The sequence below is a fragment of the Lathamus discolor genome, chromosome 6, assembly GCF_037157495.1.
Source record: "Lathamus discolor isolate bLatDis1 chromosome 6, bLatDis1.hap1, whole genome shotgun sequence".
NCBI lineage: Eukaryota > Metazoa > Chordata > Aves > Psittaciformes > Psittacidae > Lathamus > Lathamus discolor.
This window is the reverse complement of record NC_088889.1, coordinates 39,906,669-39,917,060: the sequence shown is the minus strand read 5'-3', so window position 1 is coordinate 39,917,060 and position 10,392 is coordinate 39,906,669.

Here is a 10,392-nt window from a genome sequence, read left to right as displayed (position 1 = left end):
CTCTAGCTGTCAGTATATTACATTAGATAGTTCAGGAGTTATGTGCTTTTGGATGTACATCCAGAATGTCCCTGCACACATGCACACACGTGCGTAAGGTACATACCTCCGGCAGCGGGTATGCATGAGTATATGTTTACCCATACGTTCACAGCCCTCAACCCTGTCGTCTGTAAGTGTTTCAAAAAGCAACTTAGCTTTCAAGAGGGTCACCTCGCCGCCCTCCCTTCCCTTACCCTCACCCTCCCGCGGCTCCGCCGGGGCCCAGGGCGCCTCCTGCCCTGGCAGCTGTTCCGCCAGGCCCGCGGCCGCGCCGGCGCCTGGCTAAGGGGCTCTCGGCTCCGGGATCCCGGTTGGGGCTGGACGCGGAGGGGACGGACACGTGTGTGCCCGTGGGTGAGGGCGGAGGTTTGATTTACCGCGGCCCTTTTCGGTAGCAGGCTTCAGCGTGGCTGGCAGCGGCTGGCGGGGAGAGGGCGCGTTGCTCAATGCACCCTGCTTTGGTCTGCAAGACACCCCCCTTGCTCCCGGCCTGCCCCGCCGAGAGGCCGGGGGAGATGCAGCCTGCCCTGGGCGCGCTGCGGAGTGAGGGCTCGGCTCACTTCCGCGCCCTCGTGGCTGTGCGGCCGGCGCACGGCCTCGGGCCGGGCCCGCGGAGCCGGCGGCCAAGCGTCGGAGCGCTCCCCCGCGCCCGCCGGGAGTACGTGCGCTGGCGGGAAGGCGACCTTTCCCCCTCGACCTTTCCCTGGGGGTAACCAAAGCTCCCTTTTATTTTCAATGTCACTTCGGAGTTTGCCTTTTGTTCCCCGCTACCTCTCGCTTCCAGGGATACGGGCGGCTCCCCGCTGGCTCGGGGAGGGGCGAGCGGTTGCAAAGATACCTCATTTAAAAACGACAATGGAGCCCTTTCGACCAGCACGGGTGGTACCCGAGCTTTATTTTCGGGCCGGGGGGAAGGGAATTGTTTGCTTTGCTTTTATTTTCACAGCAAAACTCGACGGAAGTTACCGGAGGGCTGCGAGGAGTCCCGGTCCTTCCGTGTTGCCTCATTGCCCCAGGGTACCGGGCCGCACCACCCAGCCGAACGCCAGCACAGCCGCCGGCATCCCCACGGCGGCCTGGGAACCCACTCAAAGTGAGCTGCTACAAGTGGATCTGTCCGCAGCCGCCCTGATGTCACTGGAGTGACCGAGCGCTCCAGTCATTGTCCCTAAATCCTTCTCTGCATCCCCTCTTCTCTCCACTCTCTGCCTTGGTCTGAGTTCCCCCTGGGGCTTCAATTCGGAAGGAAGCTGCCAGCTGCCCCGTTGTGCCTTTGGCTTTGTTTTCTTTTCCCTTTGGCAAGGGGAACCACTGCACGTGGGGGAGCTGCATTTGAGCTCCCGCGGCTCCGGTCGCCCGCCTTGCCGGCGGAGGGAAGCTCGGAGGTCGGAACCCCGCAGGCCCTCGGGCGGAGGCGACCGACCGGCAGCAGCCTCCGCTGGCCGCCGGGGGAAGTGCAGCGCAGGGCTCGGGGAGCTGCGGCGGGTGGGTTCCCCTGGTCCCATTGGCCTGCTGCTGCTGCTGAAATGTTCCCGACCCAGGACAAAAACGAATACACGAGGAAACGGAATGGGATCTTGCTTAGTCGTCATCGTAGGAGACAGACGTAATTGCGTGGATATTTGTCCCTCCTGACTGTGCATTGCTCCAGATCTAGAGGGAAGGGTTAGCTTCTTTTAATGTTACCTCAGCTCCTCGTCAACACCCTCCGTTAGACGTATCTGAGCAGGATTCTTTCCCCTCCCTGGGAAAGTATCTGCAATTCGCCTGTTACTGGATGAAGAGAAGCTGTTTAATAATTTGTGCCCATTCCAAGTGTTTGCTTTTGAGCACCACAGTCCAACAGTTTCAAATTGTACTCTTGACAGTTCATGGTCACGTACACAAAAGATTCTTGCTCAAAAACTGCCTGTGGGGAGTGACTCTGCCTTTTCCTAACCAGCTTCCCACCCCTTGAGACTGTACATCACATAAGGGCTGAGCATAGTGTCCAGTCTGCAGGAGCAGCCTGACTGATGATGTTCTTTTCTGTGTGGGGGATGAATCTGCTGTGCCACTGGGGGATGAAGTACTCAGATGTAGAGCTGAGACAAGTAAGTGAGATGGCCTGATAGGGCCAGACTGACCCAACTGGCCACAGTTAGTGGCAGGTGGATTTGTTTGTTTCTCATGTGAGCCTTAAAATCAACATTTCCCCTTGAGTCTTAAAAAAACCCCCACCTCAATTCACTCTGCCCTGATTTTCTTCTGTTCCTTCCATGGGAGAGAGGACACAGGTTTCCTAGGCAAAGAGGATCATTTTAGAAGCCCAAAGGCAATTCTAAGGATGTTTCAGAAGTCTCCTTTTCAATTCATGGGAACCAGAGTCTCTGGGAAGATCATGCCCTCAGTCTGGCTAGTACAACTGGTAGGTCTAGTTAAAAGCTGATGTAAAAAGCTGCAGCACAAAGGAAGCCATTTGTAGGGAAACTCAACAATGAACTTTATTGGTCCTGCTACCAAACCCATTAAAAAAGCTATACACTCTGCAGCATTGTTTCCAGGTCTGGGTTTTGTTAACCAGCCACTGACATATATATGGCCCAGGATGCTGATATAACAGGTGCATTCCTCTTGCCAAGAAAGTGTTCAGTTCAGTTGCCAGTTTCATCTAGTTCAGTTTCCAGGTACCACTTTTTCAAGAGTTTCCTATTGTAAATACGGTCTCTAAGATTCATTGTACAGTGGGCTGTATGCGTGACATACACATCAGGGATGCTCTGCCATGAGACCTGTGTGCCACAGAGGGAATTTGACTATTCTGACAGCAGCTCACATCACCTTTAAGGCAATGGAGAGACATCCTAGAGGCCAGATCAGGGTCCATCAGCTGGACTACTCTGCAATGCTGTATCTTTGAAAGAGTGCTGCAAAGCCGGTGTATGTGGCTCACTTACTCCAACACCAATGACAGCTGTATTGCCATATGTAGCTATGGAAGCAGATTCTTTCTACTTTATGCAAGAAATGGAGATGATGGTTAGTGTACTACAGCTGTCTGCAGTACTGAATTACTACTGGGAGCAATGGGTACAATGGGTATTGTTTGGTTGGTTTGGTTTTCACTCTTTGACATTCACTCTGCCAAATATGTTTGTTAATATGAGCTGCACAGTGCATAATATTGATCTGCCAGGATATTTCTCGTGACAAGGATGGTGAAGAAGAAGCAAAAGATTCATCAAAATATTTCACCTTTTCCTACTCCCAAGAAGAATGGGTAGCTTGGCAAAGAAAGGACCCAGTTGGAAAGGGACTTTTTACCCATTCCTGCAGTTACGTGAAGAACAGAACTGCTCCTAAATGAGCTTCTTTTATTGTAATCAGCTTATACCCTCATCTTCATCTGTTTCTCCCAGCAGCAACCTTTCTTCACTTTGGACGTTTTATTGATACATTGATTAGGATTTTTTGGCTCTCCTATTACTAGGGTATGGGTAGTGTGGTTCCACTTGCAACTGAGTGCTGACCAAAATGTTTTACAAGTATGACAAAAGATGAGCTCAGCCTTGCTGAAGTTCAGCTTGAGGTTCAGATGGGTTGACCGAGAGTTGGAAAACAAAACCAAAGTGTATTTGTATTGTAACCTAAAAAATGCACCCAAGAAGTTTCTAAAGGTCCTGAATAATTTTATCTTTGCATTAGGACAGCACTTTCTATTCAAATAGAAATCCTAAAACATATGCTAAAACAAGTCCTTGCTAGCAGCTCAATATTATGTTTCCCCAGACATCAGTCATTATTAGCATTCTAGTGCATAAGAGTCTCCATGTAACAAGGACTATCTTCTAAATGATAGATATCTTTGGATGATAGACATAATGAAGTTAAAAATTTCACTCATCTTTTCCCTGTCATAAATGAAAGCACATATTATACTCATTCAAAAAATAGCTAACCATAGAGTTAGGTTCAAGTTACATTTTCAATGTAGAAATGTTTATGCTGAAAAAGCCTAGATACTTTCTTGGAAGTAGTTTAATGATGTAAAATGGTCCATTAATGGATTTTGACTACTGTTCAGTTTTTAAAATAATGTCCTTTATAATTAGTTGTTTCATCATTCCTTTATGTGCCTAGCTTATTTCAAATTCCAGGGAAAGAAGACTGCTAAGCTGATATAATGAGATAATATCCTTCACTGGCATAAGTAAGGCTATGAGATGGACTGCTACCCACACTGGCAATTATACATGCTCCATTTCCACAACTGGAATCAGAATGAATGCTCTACAGCATTTTACTGTCTCTGAATAACATTAACTGAAAAAAACCCAACTAAGTTGTTTACATATTGGTACTGGAGGAAGCAACCTGAGCTGGTTGTCTGTGAGTTTGTGGAATCAAACTCATTCAGTGAGCACTTAACACAGGACTAAGGAGGAAAGCCATTTTGCCATCTACATACAGTATTTGCTGTGCTGGCTCTGGCACCCCACAGAGAGGCCAGCTTCAGGTTCTGTATGCTCTGGGAAGTTGCCAGAAGGCAGGGAGGGCATCACAGATCGGTTCAGGTGTCAGAGATAAGATATATAGGTGAATAAACTTGATGCTTCCATCCCTTCTCTGTAGGATCTCAAAACACTCCATGAATATTAACAATCTTAGGGTGAGGAAGGAAGCATTTTAGGCCTACTTTGAGATGGCATAAGAAGCAAAGATTTAGCTCATGGTCATATGGGAAATCGGTGAGTCCAATGTAATCCATGTGCCCTTTTAAAAATCTGTTTTGACTAATGAACGGAGGCAAATCCGCCTGCTGCCTGTCTGGCCTCACTGACCCCTCTGGCAGCACAGCTAGCATAGATTGCTGTCAAGGCTTAGAGGCAAGGTTTCTGCTAAAAAGCACATGCACAGTCAAAGCAGCTTGATGCTCAGACAAATGAAGCCCCCAGTGGTCCCTGGGCCTGTACTGAGTACAGAGCAGCTAAAAAAAAGTCAAGAGCAAAAACACGGAGGTGACCCAGCAGCTCCACAGTCCCTCCTCGTGGGGCTGCAAGCAGGGCTGCAGGCTGTGCTTCAGGAGCACATACGCTCTGCCATCGCCGGCAGGCAGGGGTCCGTCCTGCCACTTTGCCACCTGTGGCCCAGGACTCCCCCAGAGAGCGTAATAAGTATTACATTTAGATTCAGTGGGAAGAGTCTCTGGTTCTTACAGCCTTTAAAGCTTGCACTGCAAAACCTATCAAAGAGTACTTGCTTTTCATTATTGCATTTCGGTGATTTTTCAGTAAAAAAGCTTTGTCCTGAATGCAGCCTGGAAACATCAAATGGAAATACATATTACATGAAGCAAGGGTTTCCAAACAGATCTTGCTTTGGGCACTGCTTGCTGCAGCAACCCTTGATGCTGACAGGGATGGCAGCCAGAGCTCTTGGTTTCAGCTGTGACCGGGGCTCCTGACAGCGATGGTGACTGCCAGCACTGACTTTATACCAGCACTGGGACTCTGCCCATCCCACCTCCAGCTCCTCAGCCTCTCATCAAACCTTTCCCAGCACTAGGATGCCAACCATAAACTTCCTAATCTTTCCCCATCCACACTGCCATTTTTAATTCTCCTTTTCCTCTTGTCCCAGTTTCAGCAGCTGACCAGCACTGGCAGTATACTGGTAGGAACTGGCTTTGGTGGCAGAGGCTGTGGGACAGCTTGTGTACAGGTACCAGCCTCACAGCTGAGCACCTTTCTACATAACACAGAGCAGTCTGAGTGCCAGCAGTACTACACAGGCTGCAGGATCTTCATGCCTAGGAAAACCGTGAATTACAAAAAACATTCACTTTGGAGGAAAGAATTAGAAAGGGTGTGTGAAAAGTCTGCACCTCTGCAAAATTTTGTCTTTCTGTAGAAACTTATAAATGAACTTTGGGTGCTCAGCTCCCCATGGCCTGTTCCTTGCAAGGCATAATGCTTTGCTGAATGTGCAGTCCCTTGAGCTGATGGGCTTCTCTAAATTTTCATTTTCTAAGTCATCATGTATCCTGCATTTATAAAAAATGGCTAGAAATGCAGGACTTTGCCATTCCCTCAATATGCGTGTCATTCCTTTGTAAAGCTTGAAAATATTTTTCCTCTGGTATTTATTCATTTTGCTGTGCTGTATATCCAATTAGACTATTCTGCTGCAGATTCAGAAACGAGAAAAGTTCCACCTCCCTTGAACGCAGCTCCATTTCTCTTCAGTTTCATTTCCCTCAGGGTCACTGTTAGGTGATGATATGCAGTAATGTCCCTAGTGAGGTGCTGTTTCCATTAGCTTTCCTCTTCAGAGGTGGTCAGAGGTCTGAATTCTTACATGATTTGTTTTCTTGGCTACTTAGAAAATAAGGTTTAGTTCTGATCCCTCTTCTACACAGAAATGCTTTGGTTTTGGGTATTCCTTCCTTTTCTAATAAGGCAGTGTCTCTTACCTCTGGTTTTAAAACAGAAAGTATGTTTTGGTGGATTATTTTTTTAATCAGCATTCAATACAGTTTATATAAAAAAGGTCATAAAAGGAGGAAGAAAGAACATAGCATGCACATCCATACATGCCTGTTAAGCAGACCACAGAAAATGCTCTCAGGCACATCTACATGAAATGCAGTGAGAAAGCAAAAAAATACTTCCTCCTGTGGAGCACAGTGTTTTTTGTAGATGGGTAAATGTATAAGCTCCATACTAAAATGATGCAGCCAGTTCAGTAGATGTAATCAAACATGATTCAGCATCCAGTATACTTTCAGTTATGCTATTTTGGCAACAGCCTTTGGGGGAGGAGAGGGGATGACAAACCAAGTACAGGGTTCCAATTCTTCCCTTAATGAAGCATCGTTTGAAAGTTCATATTCTTTAGAGCATTGAAATGTTTTTTTTGGGTTTTTTCTGATCATGAAATTCTGACACATGGTGGCACTTCAGTGCCTTGCTGCACTTTAGTTTACAAGAGTAGTTATTCCCTTAATTTTACTTGGTATCCTTATATTGGCTCTTCACAACACTTGAGGTCCATGGTACAGCTTTGTGAGAGAAGCTGGAAACAAATGGCCTTGTACTTCATCTTCAAGGACCTTGAATAAACTGTTGTGGAAGTGAGTTTGGAGACATGTTAGGGCTAGTACCTCAGGGGAATCCATGACCCAGAAGCTTGGAGGAGGGGGTTTAGACATCCAGTGTCTGTTACTAGAAAAGCAGAATTATTGGTTATATAATCAAACCCCTAAATAGGCACCAGAGCAGGGGCGATTTTTAATCACCAGTCCTTTTTCTTTGATCTAGGTGATTTTTCCGTATTTCCATTGTATATTTCTTGCAGTTATCTCCATTCAACTAGGTAAAGAGTCACCTATTATACTGCAATTAAGGCTGGCAAGTTTAAAGCTAGATTACACTGTATCATTTTCAGCAGGCTTGTTTTTTTTTTTTTATTTTATTTTTCCTGCATTGGCATCTTTTTTTTCTGAGCTAATCTAATAGAAACTCCTTAGGGGTGTTGCTTGCCCAGAATTTTCTCTGTCCTTCAGAGAGGACACCATTTCCCAGCTTTATTGTTGATTACAGTCTGATGTTATCGGAAGTTAAATTTTCTCTCCCACAAATCTTCTTTTTTCTGTTTCAGTACAGAAGCAAAGCATGTATCAAATATTTATTTTTTTCTCAGAGTCAGAAATTTCACCAGAACTCTTGATGTTTTGATAAATGGTCTGGATTCAAGAGAAATATCAAATTCTTCTGTGAGAGAGAAATTTCAGTTTGCAATCACCCCAAATTTAAATTAAAAAAAACAATTACTCTGAATTATTAAAATTGTTTTGAGCAACTAAAAGTCCATGAGAAAACCTGTTAGTCTGCTTCCTTCTAGGGAGGTGAAACCCTGTGATCAGAAGCCTCTCAAAATGTACATCTGAACATCAAAAGTTTGGTGGAAGCCTGCTTCATCGTACAAGCTAAGTAGTTAACACAAAGTTTTCCCTCCTGTATGAATAAGTGATGCTAATTAATGTAGTTTAGCAGAGTGATAAACCAGAATGGAAAATCAGTCACGTTGTCACCACGGCAGGAGTAAATAGGCCTTATGTAGGAATGTTATAACCACTTTCCAGGCACTGAAAGGTGTCTGACTTTCCTTTGCCAGTCAATGTCTACATTTGTTACCTGTCAGAGAAGGGCTTCATCCTTAGCTATTAGGGAGTTTTGTACCCAAAGTGCAGCATGGCTTAGATTCTTGCCCTAGAAGTCATACAATTGGAAATGTAGGTAGTTGGAAAACAGCTAGAATAAAATTTTAGGCTGCAGCTATAAATACTAGATGCTAACCTACCTGCATTTACGAACAATGTTATGATCTAGACTGCAGAACTCCCGAGCACTACAGAGTCTGGTCAGGCCATATTGTTTCGCTGCATTACAAAGCCTTCAGATAATCATTACACTGAACTGACTACATTATTCGTCACTGTTATGGCAAAACTGATGCATTGCCAAAAGCATCAGTCCTGCTTATCCTAGCTGGGCAATAGCTCTTTGTTTCGTAGAGGGATATTTCTGAGTCTTGTGAAGTCACCTGTGATACAACACCAGAAACTGGTGGTATTACAAGGCTCAGTTAGAAAATATGGATGCCTTTGCTCTAGCAGACCTGAGTGTGTGGGTCTTAGGATTTTTTTTTAACATGTTATTCTCTCTCTACTAGTTTAAAAAGAATTTAATAAAAACCTAGTAGTGTTTTCTTTGTAGTTCCTCCAAGTATATTTGTTTCCCTTGGTCATTTTTGTAGTATCATTGAATTTTACTTTAAAGATGCTTTTCCAAAATGCTTGGTCTTTAATAGAGAATCAGAATGCCTCTAGCATTTTGGTCTTACTGAAAAATAAAATCCAGTTTCTCCATATAAGGCGCACATATTACCCTTTTATTTGGTTAACTAGACCATTTACTATCACTTTCAAGCAGAGAGTGTGGAATACTTTGGATAGGACAACCCATAGCCACAATGTAATCTGTCATAAAACATAGAATCATAGAATAGTTAGGGTTGGAAAGGACCTCAAGATCATCTAGTTCCAACCCTCCTGCCACGGGCAGGGACAACTCACACTAAACCATCCTAACCAAGGCTTAATCCAACCTAGCCTTGAATACCGTCAGGGATGGAGCATTCACAGCCCCCCTGGGCAACCAATTCCAGTGCCTCACCACCCTTACAGTAAAGAATTTCTTCCTTATATCCAATCTAAACTTCCCCTGCGTAGGTTTTAACCCATTATCCCTTGTCCTATTACTACAGTCCCTCTCCAGCATCCTTGTAGGCCCCCTTCAGATACTGGAAAGCTGCTATGAGGTTTCCACGCAGCCTTCTCTTCTCCAGGCTGAACAGCCCCAGCTTTCTCAGCCTGTCTTCGTACTGGAGGGGCTCCAGTCCCTTTACCATAATGGTGGACTTGTTCCAACAGTTCCATGTCCTTTTTATGTTGAGGACACCAGAACTGCACACAATACTCCAAGTGAAGTCTCATGAGAGCAGAGTAGAGGGGCAGGATCACCTCCTTCGACCTGCTGGTCACACTCCTTTTGATGCAGCCCAGGATATGGTTGGCTTTCTGGGCTGCGAGCACACGCTGCTGCCTCATGTTCATATTCTCATCGACTGATACCCCCATGTCCTTCTCTGCAGGGCTGCTCTGAATCTCTTCTCTGCCCACCCTGTTGCTGTGCCTGGGATTGCTCTGACCCAGGTGTAGGACCTTGCACTTGTCATGGTTGAACTTCATAAGGTTGGCATCAGCCCACCTCACAGGCGTGTCGAGGTCCCTCTGGATGGCATTCCTTCCCGCCAGCATATCAACCGAACCACACAGCTTGATGTCATCTGCTGTCTTAAATTTATTAGTGCAGTATAAAGCTCCTTTGTTTCTTGTTTTCAAGTCAACAGCTCCAGAGACAGAAAGGTAAACATCTCCTCTATTTTTTTTCCACGGGCAAAGTTTTCTACCAAGTTTTACAATGGGTATTATTTTTTGTACATTATAGTCTTTCTCTTTGGATCAGTCATCTAAATGAATACTAGGTAAAGCTCTTCACTTTCAAACCTTCCTGCCTTTATGTGCACACATAACTTCTACTGGTTATATAGAGTTGTGTACATGCAGAGAAAGGGTAGAGACCTGGTAGCGGCCACCATTGCAACTGACGTGATCATTCTTTTTACTTCTTTCTTTAACTGCAAATGCAACTCATTGAATCAATAGTACCAGTGTATAGTTACATCTGATGTATAGCTTTTGATTGGCTCCAGGTGAGGTAGCTGTTATTTGTATCCATTCACCTTTAC